The 17,155-nt window shown below is 40.0% G+C and overlaps 1 long non-coding RNA gene across 2 annotated transcripts in view; it reads left to right on the forward strand.

Annotated features, from left to right (window-relative positions):
• LOC117519757 overlaps positions 1–15,647 on the forward strand; it is a 17,557-nt gene extending 1,910 nt beyond the window's left edge. For both annotated transcript variants that reach the window (XR_004563403.1, XR_004563404.1), the window contains exons 2-4: positions 5,579–5,651; positions 14,783–14,836; positions 15,068–15,647. This is a non-coding gene — a long non-coding RNA (uncharacterized LOC117519757). The remainder of the gene's footprint in view (positions 1–5,578; positions 5,652–14,782; positions 14,837–15,067) is intronic.
• The last annotated feature ends 1,508 nt before the right edge of the window (positions 15,648–17,155 follow it).

The following is a 17,155-nucleotide window of genomic DNA, read 5'->3' on the forward strand; positions in this document are numbered from 1 at the left end:
GGGACCGTGTGAATTTTCACTCCTCTCCGCCACAGCCCTTCTCCTCTCTGTCCAGCGAAGAGGGAGAGAGAGAGGTTTTTATCAGTCAGACCGAAGGCCTAGCACTCAGCCGCTAACAGATGGTGGCAGCAGCACAGAACGAGTCACTTGGAAGAAAAGTGCTTAATTAGTGAAGTTCCACAAAAACCACACATTAAGGCGCTACATTTGTTTTATGAGTGAGAGCATTTTTACAGAATAAATGTGAATAAGCCAGTTTCAGGTTTCTCAGTGCGCATGCAAAATTTGACTTGCTCCGCCAGACCCCCCCCCCCCCCCACCCCCCCGTATCAATACTGTGTTTTTACTTCACAGTTTGAAGTGAGTTTTTGTTGTTTCAGAGGGCTTCATACCCACTAAAATTCACCAGAATATACAAAATTTGACTTGCTCTTTTAAAAAATTTCTGGGGGAGCACCCCAGACCCCCCATAATCAATACTGTGTTTTTACTTCACAGTTTGAAGTGAGTTTTTGTTGTTTCAGAGGGCTTCATACCCACTAAAATTCACCAGAATATACAAAATTTGACTTGCTCTTTTAAAAAATTTCTGGGGGAGCACCCCAGACCCCCCATAATCAATACTGTGTTTTTACTTCACAGTTTGAAGTGAGTTTTTGTTGTTTCAGAGAGCTTGATACTCTCTACAGGGCTGTGAAAACTCCGCGGATCCGCGGGATTCCGCGGATTTCATCATGGGGAGGGGTGCGGGAGTGTCAGTGTTGTACTCTTTAATTGTGATCGTTAACTGAGTTTTTAAAATACTTATTGCAAAGCATTCTCTTTTTTTTACGGCATCATGCAAGTTTTATAAGTCCGCGGACACTGATCTGTGTGTTACAGATACAAATCAGTTTCCTCGGATCCGCGGAGTTTCGAGTAAAGTAAATGCCGCTCAAAGCCTGGCTGTTACGACAGTTGTCGTAAAGCGGGACTGGTTGGTTGCTGTGGTGACGCTGTGTGGCTCCTGTGCGAAGCTAGCTGAACGTAGCATGTGGACATCGCAAACTTTTAGAACTTTCAAGTTTTTAAAAGAAGAATTTTGCAGCATGTCTGTGTCACAGAGTGACATCAGACAGAGAGAAGATGGCGAGAAAGACGGTTTGAAAAAGTCTAAGGACAAGAATCCGTGGAATTGTTGCTGGCTTCATCAACACACCTGAAAGATGAACAGGAAAAGCGAACTGGTAAGAATTTTTTTTCTCTCTCTGGAAAATAAACATTGTGCTGTTCAAACAGGATTTCAGAAAAGATTATGTGAACTCTCTGAAAAATAAGGGACACCTCACCACCAGGGCCGACCGGCCGACTGACCATTGCCTTCACCCTTCCCAGCGTCTGTGTGAAACGATTTTTAACCATTTGACTGTTGACTTGACCCTGAATTTAGGTAGATGCATACATGCATTTGTTCTGATATGAGCACGTGGAAAACAAATTATTATTTAGCAATTTATTTTTAGTGCAAAATAAATTTTCAATCACAATTTCAATATGAGCATTCTGTCTTCTTTAAAAATAAATCTCTGTAGTGCTATTGCTTAACTTAAAATTGTATAAATTAACAAAAAAACAATAGAAAATTTGCATCATCCAAAACAATGTAACAGTGCACATTTACACATTTAGTGTAATAAAAAGTGCAAAAAATAGTCTGAAAAGTAAACAATACTGTTGCGCACCTTTTCCACCCAGCCATTTTCCTTTTCTCATTCTTCCCTGTATTTTTGCATTCTTTTTTTTTTTTTTTTTTTTTTTTTTTTTTTTTTTTTTTTTTTAGGAGGAGTAGTAACGACGTTACAGACATTGCTGTCCGTAGACATATCTGCAGTGCCAGTGTCGGTGTCTGTATAGATATCAGCCATGCTGCTTTGTTATTGTCATCCAGCGACCGTCGTCGGCTCATGACGTCAGTATCTTCTTGCGAGCAGATGTCCCTCGACCAATGAGATAAGAGTGATTCTGTATTGTCAACTCGTGTCTGTCAGCTCATTGGTGAAAAGCAGGAGAGAGGCTGGGATCAAATTTACCGTAAGTTTCCATATAAAGCGCCAGTCAATTCCATTGACATTTTACAGACTTTTTGATTCTCACAGAAATACGGGACAAACTGCGTCCCGTATCAGGTCAATACGGAACGTATACTTTTATTTCCAAATAAGGGACGGTTGGCAACCCTAATTATGTGCCTTTTTTTCGTTCATTAATCTAGACTTTCTTTCATTGAAAAAAGACATTGTGGCTTTGAATGAATTCAGGCTACATGAATTTACACAATGTAAATTAGTTTTTATTAATATAGACTTCATGGGAAAAAGACTGTGGCTTTGAGTGGATTTACAAGAATTTACACAAGAATGTGTGGCTTTTTATTGTCAGGTATGTTACTGATATTTTACCCTGATTTTTTTTTTTTTTTTTTTTAATCTACAATCTTTAGCTGTGGTTTTTGACATGGTTTAACAGTCTTTTCAGTCTTCATGAATTTCATGTAGTTTAATTGTTCTGAGTTAATGCATAATTTGGTTTACAATAACTGTAAAAGGAAAATCATTCCAGGTCCTACTTCCCTGTCATATTCTGTTACTTCAGCGTGATCATTGACGGTTCAAATGAAAGGTTGAATCTAGATTTAAATATGTACTAATTTTGAGATTTGTTCTTCCAGGAGATGTTGAAAATGTATCAGTAGATGAAAATTTAGTTTGGTTTCTGGGGCCCCCTGCGAATTTTCCTCGGATTTCACAATTTTCATGTCACAGCCCTGCCACTAAAATTCACCAGAATATACAAAATTTGACTTGGTCTTTTAAAAAATTTGAGGGAGCACCCCCAGACCCCCCCATAATCAATAATATGTTTTTACTTCACAGTTTGAAGTGAGTTTTTGTTGTTTCAGAGGGCTTCATACCCATTAAAATTCAACAGAATATACAAGACCACACCTCGCTCCCTGCCACCTTTTTATGTACCTTTATGTTCAGGTTTTGCATTCTTTTTATGCTTTGTCTCTCTCTTCTTAGATGCTATTTATAATAGGTTTGTATACTGTATTTATTGAGGGGAAAAAAGTGTGTACCCTCACTACGCCGCATTTTAGGGATTTGCTGGCATTGATTTTTGCCAGGAAAAAATTAGTCGGATGAAAATTTATTGCTGTAACCCATGCATTAAGTCCAGGTTGAGATCAAATTCGTGCACGTGTCAAGACACCATCCCCTGACTTGCCTATACTATTGAAACAGATTTGGTGATTCCACCTAACTCTGTCAAGTTTTGTTGTTGTTTTGACTATGTTAATGTCATATGTGTAAGTTATGGCCGTTAAAGTGTCATGTGTCAGTAAGTCAAAGTGACATTTTTGTACTCGCATACTTTACATAAACAGTCAAAGCAGCAAGATGACTTTAAGTCAAGTGGACTTACCAAATCTTTTTTTTTTTACCATTCAAAGCCAACTGGGTGTAAAAATCCTGACTGTTGCTTTATGTTGCAAAACATAATTTTGAGTTTCATATTTTTCATTTTTCATGAGATAATAGTACCCATGGGCATGAAAACAGTAAGGACTACAGAAATCTGCCATTTGTCCTGAATGACCTTGACCTTCAACTAAATGATTCATCCCTGGTTGACCTTGCCAGAGCCATTCTGGGAATCACGAAGTGTGTGACAAATCACATTGCAATTAAATTCAATGACCTCAGCTTTTGCTCAAATTAGTTCTTTGGGTCATTGACATGCCAAGTTTGATAGAAATCTGCAAAAGGAACTGGGACTCCATCTCTCTCTGTCTCTTGTTCTTTCGTGAGTGGACGGGACCCCGTCTCTGTTTCTTGTTCTGTTGCGAGCGGGCAGGACGCCGTCTCTGTCTCCTGTTCTGTCATGAGCGGATGGGACCCCGTCTCTGTCTTCTGTCTCGAGCAGACAGGCCCCCCGGTCCATACTCGGAATTTTTAGATTTATTTCGTGCATTTGTTTTTTTCCCCTGAGTTATCAACGAGTGCAGATAATATTTTGATCATTGGTGATTTTAACATTCATGTAAAAATCAAAAATGCTTTTCTCTTTATATAGCACCCCTTGGGCATATATTGCGGCGCTTTGGGATTACCTTTCACTGCTATGCTGATGATACTCAGTTATACATGCCGATAACTGCTGGTAATCTCGTTCACATAAAATCCTTAGAAGATTGCCTTGCAGCAGTGAGAAGTTGGATGTCTAGAAACTTCGTACTTTTAAACTCTGATAGACTGAAATGATGGTTCTTGGTCTAGTGAGACATCAGCATCAATTTGAGCAGTTAATGCTTAGCCTAGGCTTGTGTGTCATACATCACACTGACAGAGTGGGGAACCTTGGGGTAATTTTTGAACCTGTGAAATATAGTGAAGATTCATCCCATCCTGTCTATGGCTGATGCTGAGACCCTGATCCATGTGTTTGCCTCTTCTAGATTGGACTACTGCAATGTTCTATTTTCTGGTTTACTGCAGTCCAGCATTAGGGCTCTCCAACTGGTTCAAAATGCTGCTGCCAGACTTTTGACATGATGCAGAAAGTTTGACCACATTACACCCATTTTGGTGTCTCTTCACTGGCTTCCTGTCCCAGTGAGATCAGATTTTAAGGTTCTGCTACTAACCTATAAAATTGATCACGGACTGGCACCTCCCTACCTAGTGAGATGTGGAGCCTTGTGAGAGTGAAGAGCTGGTCGGTTGTTCCACGTCCAGGATGGAACCCGCATCATTCCTCTTCAATTAGAGGTTCCACTATCGGTTGAACCCTCCTTTACCAGGGAGGCTGAGTAGTGTGATGTCCTTGTAGTTGGCACACACTCTGGGGACTACCACTCCAGTTTGCCACTCCTTAGGCACTGTCCCAGACTTCAACACAATGTTGAAGAGATCATCCAAGACAGTCCCTCCACACCCAGAGTCTTCAGCATGTCTGGACGGATCTCAACCCCCGGGGCCTTACCACTGCGGAGTTGTTTTACTACTTCACCGACTTCCAGCAGGGAAATTGATGAAAATCCTCCATTCAGTCTTTAGTTTATTCTAATACACTGTCAGTTGTTCTAAAAGCACAAATTGCTGCATTCAAATGTTTAGATAAATGTGGAGAGAGAGAACACTAACAGTCAAATGTGAATGTGCTTTATGGAATAGTAATAACACTCTCTTCTGATCCATGTGGCAGACTGGATTATAGTTCTGTTGTCTTGACTATATGGGAAAATAGTCTTTTCACACAACTTGTATCGTCACAATACTTCTGGGGTGGAAAAACCAACCTGACCCAACAAAAAATAACATTTTTAGATTTTTTTTAAATGGGTAAATAGACCTGAAAATGCACCAGAATGCATCTGAGATTTGAAATTTTTCTGGGGGAGAACTGCCAGACCCCTTCCAGGTTTTATTTGTCAAACTGTCTGTGACCCCGAGACCCAGGAAGGACAAACTGTTGCTCTGTTTCTTGTTCTTTGTCAAACCTCATCAGAACATGTTTTTTTTTTTTTTTTCCACAGTGGGACTTTGTGGGGTTTCTTGTCCATCATTTATCTTCACAGAGACGTCTTCTAGTTGTTCCAGGACTCACAGGTACCTTCAGACCTTCTCTGATCCTGGAGCTGATCTTTGTCTGAGTCTTGGTCCTTCTGTCTGTTCTTTGATCCATTTGAATGGTGGTTTTCTGTTTTCTTCCACCTCTTTCTGATTTTTTTTTTTTTTCCATTTTAAACCGTTTGAGATCATTTTATCTGATCATTTTCTGTATCTGTTTATGTATTTTCTCCTCTCCAATTAAATAAGAGTCACAGAAAGAAATGGACACCATTTTTCTGAGCAGCCTAATAGTCCTTTTTCTTCACTTTCTGTAAAGTAATAATACATTTTAGCAGTCTTTCTTCACATTTAGAGTTGGAATAGAAGATATAAGGATTTTGATGTTTACTCACTTTTTTTGAACAGAACCGTAAATCAGAACTTCATTATGTAAACAAACACCGGTGAAGGTGTCGGTGGTTGTGTTGGTCCCAGCACTCAGTCAGCTGTCCAGACCGACCGTGTCCGGTGCAGTGTTACAGTGCTGGCAGACAAAGACTCTGCCGTTGGTCTCACGGCTGCGGGACCTGTTCTAGATCCTGCTGCTGAGCCGCTACAGAGCGCTGCCCGCTGAGAGTGGCTCACGCTGGTCTGAACAGCAGCGTGGGCCTAGTACAGGGCTGCACATTCACACTCCACCGTGCTTCTTGGCCTCAGGTCTGACTGTGCCGCATTGAAGTCCGTTATCGTTGCACACCGTCACTCGGGTGATAACTATGACTTGACCAGTACGAATTTATTGTACAGACCACACGACAACATGACAATCAGTTCTGCCATGCATTAAGAAAAAAGCTTTAATAAACGTTACGTCTTTAGGTGTTTTATTTTTTAAGTTGGGTAATTTTTTTTTAGTGCGTGTGTGTGTGCGTGTGCGCACAGTAGTGTTCAGAATAATAGTAGTGCTATGTGACTAAAAAGATTAATCCAGGTTTTGAGTATATTTCTTATTGTTACATGGGAAACAAGGTACCAGTAGATTCAGTAGATTCTCACAAATCCAACAAGACCAAGCATTCATGATATGCACACTCTTAAGGCTATGAAATTGGGCTATTAGTAAAAAAAAAAATAGAAAGGGGGTGTTCACAATAATAGTAGTGTGGCATTCAGTCAGTGAGTTCGTCAGTTTTGTGGAACAAACAGGTGTAAATCAGGTGTCCCCTATTTCATTCATTTAAAAGAAAAACAGAAAAGCAGAAATTAGTACATTACAAGACACTGAATGAAAAGGAGCAGAGTGAAGAACAACTCTATTTTCTGCCCCTTTTTACAATACAATCTTTCAATTTTAAGCATCATTCAACATTACATTACATTTTTTGACTTTGTCACATACCACTGACTTATTTCATAATTTTAGCCATTATTTAAAAGATTACATTTTTAACAGGTTACATTTTAGACATCAACAGATTACATTTTAGACTTTGTCACAGCCCACTGACTTATTTCATAATTTCATACTTAATACATCTAGTTTAATACGTTTTTTAAATAATTTAAGCAACCTTGATTCTTTGATTTCTTTGTTGAGGTTGTTCCATAATTTTACACCATTCACTGCAATACTCCGTTCCTTTATTTTGGTTCTGAATCTTGGTTTTTTTAAAGACTTCTATTCCTTTCAAATTATAACTACTTACTCTTTTTTCAAACATTTTGAATGTTTATTGGTAAGGTATTTTTATTAGCTTGGTGCATTGTTTGTAATATTTTCAAATCAACTAAATCATGAAATTTAAGTACCCTATACTTAATAATGGATTAGATGGATCTCTAAAACGACTATTGCTAATCATTTTTAAAGCTCTTTTCTGCAGAATAAATAATGGTTGTGTATAAGTTTTACATGTTGATCCCCAGATTTCTACACAATAAGTTAAATATGGGACAATCAATGAATTGTACAATGTTAATAAACCATAACTATTCAACGAAAATTTTACTTTATGCAAAACAGCAATGGCTTTCGCTATTTTTCCTTTTGTGTAATTTGTGTGACTTCCATGTAAGATCTTCATCAATCATGACTCCTAGAAGTTTTGTTTCTTTTACCCTTTGAATGTCCATGCCATCTATTTTTAATGACACATCATTTTTTCCACTGTCATTAAACAACATGAAATTTGTCTTACTAAGATTTAGTGACAATCTGTTTATATCAAACCAATGTTTAACTTTTTCCAACTCTGTATTTATCACTTGTACTACTTCCTGTATATCTGATCCAGTGTAAAATAATGTTGTACTATCAGCAAGTAATATGCTGCCAAGTACTTTAGATACATTCACAAAGTCATTGATATACAAAATAAACAGTTTGGGTCCAAGTACCGACCCTTGTGGTACTCCATAAATAATGTTACACAATTCTGATTTAGTATTATTTATCTGAACAAACTGTTTTCTATTTTCTAAGTAACTTTTTACCCACTGATGTACAATACCTCTAATTCCATATTGTTGTAACTTGTGAAGCAATCTTGAGTGGTCGATAACATCAAAAGCTTTTTTCAGGTCGATAAAAATACTTGCAAAATAATCCTTATTATCTATTGTTGTTGTTTTCTCTGTTAATTCCATAATTGCCATAGCTGTCGAATGTTTTGTTCTGAATCCATACTGAGCATTATTTAAAATACGATGTTTCTCAATTAATTTGTCCAACCTTGTCACAAACTTTTTTGCATAATTTTAGAAAACTGGAAGCAATGACACTGGCCTGTAATTTGAAAAATTATGTTTGTCTCCGTTTTTATATAATGGGACTACCTTGGCAATTTTCATTTCGCCTGGGAAAATTCCTGTTGACAGAGACAGATTACAAATGTAAGTGAATGGTTCAATAACAGTTTCTATTATACTTTTTACAGTCATCATGTCTAATCGCGTACATTACTTTCCGTGGGAAGATTGTAGCCCGCTAAAACAGCCTGGGAAAGCACACCTGTAGCTCGCCATTGCTTCTCTTCGAGTGTTACGAATAGGTGGGCACAACCTTATGAATAATTAATTTCGAAGGGGCGTGTGTGTGGGGGGGGGGGGGGGGGGGGGGGCTATTGGTGAAAATGTGACGCAAGTTTTCTCTCAAAAACGGATTGGCCTGTTTTCTAGGGGCAATTCAAAAAAGGAGAAATACTTGAAACAGAGGTTCTGAAACTTGCTGGCACTTCGTGTGTTTTCCCCACAACGGGGAGACTCTGAACTAACACCAAAAACATGAAAAAGATGATTTTGATTCTCTATCCCCTTTAAACTTCTTTTATGTCATATATCTCTTTATTTAAGGATGAAGCCAGCACCTGTTGAACATGCTTTTCTCTTTGAAAGCCTGAGGAAAATGGGACGTTCAAGACATTGTTCAGAAGAACAGCGTAGTTTGATTAAAAAGTTGATTGGAGAGGGGAAAACTTATACACAGGTGCAAAAAATTATAGGCTGTTCATCTACAATGCTTTAAAATGGACAACAAAAAAAAACAGACGCATGGAAGAAAACGGAAAACAACCATCAAATTGGATAGAAGAATAATCAGAATGGCAAAGGCTCACCCATTGATCAGCTCTAGGATGATCAAAGACAGTCTGGAGTTACCTGTAAGTGCTGTGACAGTTATAGCCCAGCAGATTACCCTAAAAATCTTTCAGTAGCTTATGCAAGCATAAAATTTGGCATGAAACATCCTTAGGCACTATTTTATCAAAAAAGAACGTTAGCCACTCAAAATCTAGAAATGGCTGCCATTTTTTCAAGATGGCGGCCATACGGTATTCTTGAATTAGAAAAACTGATGGTGCAACTGAAAATCACACATGAAACGTGTAAAAATGCATACAAATGGACACCAAAACAGGGTCAAAACAACAAAAATGTAATACTAATTACAGTATGTACAATTATATCCTAATCATCTTTCAAAGCAATTCAATTATCACAATTAAATGAACATAGTGCGGTGCAGGGCAGTGTCAGCCGAAAGCATTTGCACCTGCCATGACACTCAGTTTTACATCCACATTTTGTCAATTGTTGGCCGCTTTCAGCAACTGGTGGCAATTTTGTCCAAATCATCCACATTTCACCATTTTTCTTCCAGCCCCAATCGCCAGGACTTTCTCTTTCCATATTGCAGATCGTGGCTTGACCCCAGATACATCCTGCTTGATAAACCGCACTCTTTGTATGCTCAATCAGTGCTCGGCAGGTTGGAGGAATAGACTCATAGGACCTCTGCTTCCGAGCAAACAAATCGAGTCTTGCATCATCAATACTTGCAGTTGGACTTGATCTATCATACATCATAATCACAAACTTTTCCAATACATTCTGATCGTGTTCGCTTATCACTGGTGGATACTTGCTAAGCTTTGAGAATTCATCTGTAACATCTCAACAAACATCCCATGTCTGCCATGCAGTTTTCTTTCCCTTACCTCGAAAGGCGGAGACAACAGCACATCCTGTGAACGCATGGATGAACAACAAACCGTTCGATTTATCAGCGCCAATTTTCTCAATGGATATCGTTGACTGGAATCCATCTTAAACTCTTTCCTTGACCAAACTCTGTCCACAGTGATTGTAGTCCTATGTTAAGATCAGGCAAGACATTCACGCCGATAACCAAAACATCTGTGTCATTAGCTTTAATCATGATGGATTTTCTTCCTTCTGCTGCAGCATGTCTGGCATGTACAAAAAGTCACGTATCTGCCTCCTCGTGATTACATTTTGAGAGACCTTCAAGATTTAATGGCCTGTTGCAAACACTGTCTTCTCTTGTAACATAAACATTTGTTGTGCAAAGTTCACTCACTTTCGTAGCTAGAAAGTTGAACAGTTCTGTTTTGTTCGTATTGTCTCTCATGAAATTCTGCCAATTTTTTGGAATGTTACCTTTTTCTGATACCCTTTGCCTTCCTCCAAACCCTCATTTTGTCCTCGTCTCAGCCTTTAAACTGCTTGATTTGTAGACATCAAACACCAGATCGATTCTAGAACATTTTGAGCAGTACGATTGAACTTTTGGAACAAACTCCAGAATAGCATACTCTTCAAAGGTCTTGGAAATCTTTGGATGGGTGCAATTGACTAAAGCTGACCCATCAATAATTATTATTTCAGCACCAGGTTGTTTCTCTGCAAGTGTGACTTTGTCCTCAAGAATCTGTGCCAGTTGAGGTTTTTGACTTGGATGCAGTCTGCCATTGTCACTGAGATGCCGGTGAAGATTATCCGGGTAACAATTGCCCCATTACCCTTGGCTCAGCTCTCCCACGCTGGCACATCCTGTCTATTCAGGTGCGGCAACCTTACTTATACTACTTAAATACTTATATAAAAGGATAATCAATAGTAGGGGCTCATAAGGTAGCATTTGGGACACTTTACATTACAAAAGTAGTAGAGCTAATGTTGGACCCCATGCTGAGTTTCACAGCAGTGACGTCACCAGAGTGCCCTGGTTGTGCTTCGACTGTCACTCTTTTAAATAAATATCTCTTGAAGATTAAAACAGTACAAAACACTCCCTCAATAATGAATAAGCAGTGTTTTTTTCAATTCAGAACGAAAGCACGTAACAAATTATTGGGTACTAAAAACTTACACTATATTTTTGGGCGCCATTTTGAAAAAAATGGCCAGGATTTCATAATGTAACTATTCACAAATATCTCTCATGTTTGGAAGACAAAAAAGGCATAAATTCCACAATATAAACCGTAGATCAGTTTTTACAAGCATTCGAGGTAGGAATATGCAATATTTTGGTCTTGAAAAATGACCGCCATATTGATTTGTTTGGGTGGCTAACGTGCTTTATTTATTCAACTATGTTTGGAAAATATATGTACTAAGTTTGATGCTTGCATCACCAACTGAAAGATTTTTCTTTATATAGACTTAATCTGCTGGGCTATTAAACGCCTGTGTGAAGCTAATTTATTTGCAAGAATCCCCCGCAAAGTCCCTCTGTTAAATAAAAGACGTGCAGAAGAGGTTACAATTTGCCAAAGAACACATCAACTGGCCTAAAGAGAAATGGAGGAATATTTTGTGGACTGATGAGTAAAATTGTTCTTTTTGGGTCCAAGGGCCGAAGACAGTTAGTGAGACAACCCCCAAACTCTGAATTCAAGCCACAGTTCAGTGAAGCATGGTGGTGCAAGCATCATGATATGGGCATGTTTCTCCTACTATGGTGTTGGGCCTATATATCACATACCCAGGTATCATGGATCAGCGCGCGTGATTCAGGCGCACTAATTGATGTGATGTCTACCACTACAATCACTATACCACTGATAACTTTAGAGAAAATACCAAAATAATAGTCTGTCTTTTAGACATGTAGCATCTGCCCCATAGGAAACATGACTTACTTGCTTAGGGAGAAACGTGGCTGGAATAAGGTCTGGAACTCCAGATGCCCAATACTTGGCCCAGCTTCACCAACAAAGTGCTCGGAATAGATGTATTTGTCCTTCTTGACATGTTTGTGGTAGAAATTTGGTCGACCACAAGCACAGCTCGAGTCCACTGCTTGTACTTCTCAGTGGTTTCAAAGACGGGATAAAGTTTACTCCTTCCACGTAATCCTTTGCGGGTATCTTGAATCGCTCTGCGTCCGACACAGGAGGCCATAGCTACGATGCTTTGTTGCCACCATTTTTGGCTTGAAGGGCTATTCTACAGAAAATAAAATGAAAAAGCCGACTTGGTCCTTTTAGATGGAGGGAAAGTTCAGTGCAGGCTTCGCCTCCTTCAGCAATGATGCAGAGCTAGCTAACGTTAGCTGCCTGTTTGTAAACAGAGACAGAGGTGCGCACCAGGGGGAAGGGCAGCGGCGGCCACCTCCACTCTGTCTGTCAAGAATTCTCATAACCTGCTCATACCGTAGGGATGGTATAACAGAAATTTTTTTTTTCACAATTTTTTATGAAATTTGGTGTATTGGTAACTCATAGCCAGACAAGCCAGAATTTCAAATTTTAACTTGATTGAACCAGTTCTGTAATGGGGAATCCAAACCTGCCACTGTTTTGTACATTTGGGTACTTTTTAGTTGGATGACTTCTTGACCTATATTTTGACCCTGAAATTGACACTGAGGGACACGCCCAACCTCTTCGGCCCCACTATGAAAAATGTAGCCCTATATGTCAACTACAACATATAAAAAATTGGAGGGGTTTTCTTTTTCATACTTGAGCAACTGGGATAGAATATAGGCCTACCTCAAGATATCTGGTAAATTCTGTGTATACAGAGTGCAGAAGATAGGCATACAGAGACAGTATGTATGTGTGGTACCACCTTACAATTTTAACAGTTCTAAACAAACCCATATTCTAATCAATGTTTACACTACAGTTTAGTTTTCTGATTACTTTTTGCCATTTGGCTAAGTTTTTTGGGCAGTCTATGTTGTGATCGCAATTTCCAGGAAGAAGTCAGTGTTTCTAATCTGAAGCACAGAGTAAACTCAAGGCTCTGATCACATGCTGGGAGCAGCTGGCACAAAAAAACTGGAGCCTCAACAACCATTTCAAGTTTTTAGTTTCCTTAAAACAAGGGAAGAACAGTCCTTAATGATTTCTACATGTGAGAAATGTAAGTACTCCAGAGTTTCATAAACTTATTTACTGTTTCAAGTTTGTAATTTCTTCATGGGATTAATATTACTTCATATTACTTCTATGGTCTAGCTAAAACCTCAGAACAGGGGCACGATAAGAGAAAGCTCTGTGACCCACAGACTTTTTATTCACCTTAGGGACACAAAGTAGTCCTGCACCCTGAGAACACAGCCCGAGCCAGTATGTAAGGTTTAATTAGGTCAGCTAAGTAGGGAGGTGTCAGTCTGTTAACAAGTTCATAGGTTAGTAGCAGAACCTTAAAATCTGATCTCAGTGGGACAGGAAGCCAGTAAAGAGATGCCAAAATGGGTGTAATGTGATCAAACTTTTTGCTTTGTGCCAAAAGTCTGGCTGCAGCATTTTGAACCAATTGGTAACTGCAGTAAACCAGAAAATAGAACATTGCAGTAGTCCAATCTAGAAGAGATAAATGCATGGATCAGGGTCTCCGCATCAGCCATAGACGGGATGGGACGAATCTTCGCTATATTTCACAGGTGGAAGAAAGCAGTACTAGTAATATTTCTAATGTGGAGGCCAAAGGACAACGAAGGATCAAAAATTACCCCAAGGTTCCTCACTTTCAGTGTGATGTATGACACACAAGCCTAGGCTAAGTGTTAGCTGGTCAAATTGATGCTGATGTCTCACTGGACCAAGAACCATCATTTCAGTCTTATCAGAGTTTAAAAGCAGGAAGTTTCTAGACATCCAACTTCTCACTGCTGCAAGGCAATCTTCTAAGGATTTTATGTGAAGGAGATTACCAGCAGTTATCGGCATGTATAACTGAGTATCATCATCATAGCAGTGAAAGGTAATCCCAAAGCATCAGAGCGATGATGCTGTGTGGTCGGGGGACGGTGATGTCTAGAGCGTGTAGCACCGGAGTGATGAGGCTTTGTGGTCAGAGAGCGATGATGTTGTGTGGTCAGCATAGCAGTGAAAGGTAATCCCAAAACACTGCAATATGTGCCCAAGGAACGGTATATAAAGGGAGAAAAGGTTATTGTACAAAACAGTGATAACGACTGAACAGGTATAACTTGAATAATTAATAATAAATGCACAGCTTTTCCCCTGATATTATGATCATTTTGGTGCACAAATTTGCTGAAATGTGCTCCAAAAAGAAGTCTGACTTACTTGTTTAGCCAGGTCCATCAGCTGGAGTAAAGAGAGGTGGGTGGGGAAAAAAAGGTGTTCCCTGTATCATTGGTAGAAAAACGCAACACTAATTCCCCCGGGGGTTGAGGATCACACCATGTTCGGATTTGTGGGGGGTTTGACCGGAGTAATGAGGCTGTGTGGTCAGTAAACTGACTTCTGGAACGTGTAGCACCGGAGCGATGAGGCTGCGTGGGCGAGGGACGGTGACTTCTGGGATGTGTAGCACCGGAGCGATGAGGCTGCGTTGTCGGGGGACGGGGACGGAGCGATGAGGCGTGGTCAAGGATCTCCTAACTGCTCTTTAATTCTCTGCAGGGCCGTGTAAAGCTGGAATGATGAACACCTGTTGGGATCTTGGATGACTTGGAGGTATGTATGATTCAGTCTGTTCTGGAAACTGTCACATGATCCCAGTACAGTACTGCCATGACAGAGGTCTTCCATGTCTGCTGTGGAATCAAAATACTGGGAGATTAATCTCAGGACTTTGGCACAGGTTTGGGTAAAATTGTGTACCAAGACCTGACTGAAGACTTGGCACACAGCCCATAGAATGAGTATTCAGCTTTGAGATTTTGAAGTGTTGTTGTTTTCTTGTAGGTACTGGAGTTGACCCTGCCTGAGTCATCTGAAGACACATGGCCCCATTTATGAAACTCACAAATAAAAGCACACAGGATGGTGGAAACGTGAACATTTTCACCAGAGTTACACAGAAGTCTGATTCTCCTTTACAATGACCGTCGCCAATCCTGTCGTTGACAGAGCGAGGCATTTGAGGATGTGGTTTTGGGAAACTGATTTTCTTACATCAGAATAATAAGGTTCTTTATTGGACCAGGGAGGCAGCGTTCAGTGACACAAAAGATATAAAATTTGTCAAGTTCAAAAATCGATTATTAGGGTGTCTGTTTTGTTTTTGTCGTTTCTCCTGGCAGTGAGTGTCTATTCCCCTCATTCTTCTGTCCCGTCTGCAGGAGGAGGGTGTGTTTGAGAGTCTCGCAGCACTGTGACAGCACAGCATGCAGCTTTACAAACCTCTTAAGCTTTTCAAAATCTGCTCAGTGTCCTCGCTGTGGTTAAACTAAAAACACAGCTGCAGACCTGCAACGCATAACGACAAACACTGTCTGCCCACCCCCCCACCCCCCACCTCAGATCTCTTCCTAAGGACGCATGATATAAAAAAATGCTCATAAAACCTTATTTCATCAGGTTGCACTTTCCACATAAATAGACAAATTCTTGATTGTTGTTGCTCAAGACCCCGTCACACTTGGACGATTTAGCTTGTGTATGATCGTATAGCTTGCAGCTTGTGTCCAGCATGTACAGGACATATGAGTCATACACTGGCATGTGTTGAGAATTTTAAGCATACCCCAAAAATTTTGAGGTGCTCTGCGTATTATGATGTTTATCAGCATGCTTCAATGTACTCTTAAAAAACTTACCCTTAACATACGGTTGGCATATGCTGGCTAAATTGTCACGGTGTGACAGGGCCTTCAGAAACTAAACCAGGGGCACATCCAGATGGAAAGAGGCTGTTGTGGGGGAGACATGCCCCTCACAAACCCTTTGATTAAAGGTCCACTTTAGGACATTTTCATACTACTACATCTTATAATAATATTGATAATAACAATAATGACAACTAGCCTGTTGCCCATGGGGATCCACGGGCTCCAAATTGGGTCGCGTTTATAAAATACACTGGGGTAAAAAAGTATTTAGTCAGTCTGGACGCGTCGCTGGAGAGGTGTTCCGGGCATGTCCCACTGGGAGGAGGCCCTGGGAAGACCCAGGACACACTGGAGGGACTACATCTCAGCTGGCTTGGGAACGCCTTGGGGTTCCCCCTGGAGGAGCTGGGGGAGGTGTGTGGATTGGGAGGTCTGGGCGGCTTTGCTTGAGCTGCTGCCCCCGCGACCCGACAATGGATAAAGCGAAAGAAAATGGATGGATGGATGGTTTTAAATGGACCACAATAGAAATGTTTTCACTTGTCATGCATGTATTTACAATGATATTATGTACTTACATTGAACTTGCTAAGTAAACTCATGCACACATGCTTTTAACATATAAATGATTTACTGCCCCCTGCTGGAATGGTGTGAGTCCAGAATGTAAATATCAAATGTCCATTGTTCAGTGGTAACACATGGTAGCTTCTCTAAAAATACTAGTGCTGTCAGTGTTTGGTTTTTGGCTCTGTTCATCCCCAAAATACATAAACATACCAAATATTACTTTATTTTGACAGGAAACGCCCTTCCTCAAAACGTGACCCTGTGGAGAGAACAAACTCTTCTTCTTTTGTGTCGTATAATGGCAGCCAGCCTCCTTATTGTTGCACTGCTGCCACCTGCTGCATCAGTCTGTTATAGCACTAAATCCTTTCCATGAGTCCAGTGTCTTAAGTATTTAAAAAGCCAACACTTCCCCTCTCACTGGACCTAAAATACATCCTACACAAAGTTAATTCATTTCCTTCAGTTTGTACTCTCATAGAGAAACCATTCAGAAATGACCAGATACTTTTCCTGCGTACTGAAATCATCCTGCATCAGTTTTATCTTTTATTTTGGTGACTTTGATAGACTGCGGCACAGCTGGTTCTCAGGATGTGTGTGTGTTTGATACTGTGATGTTTGTGGGGTTTTCCTGCTGACTGATATCAGT

This window comes from Thalassophryne amazonica, chromosome 11 (genome assembly GCF_902500255.1).
Source record: "Thalassophryne amazonica chromosome 11, fThaAma1.1, whole genome shotgun sequence".
In the NCBI taxonomy this organism is placed as follows: domain Eukaryota; kingdom Metazoa; phylum Chordata; class Actinopteri; order Batrachoidiformes; family Batrachoididae; genus Thalassophryne; species Thalassophryne amazonica.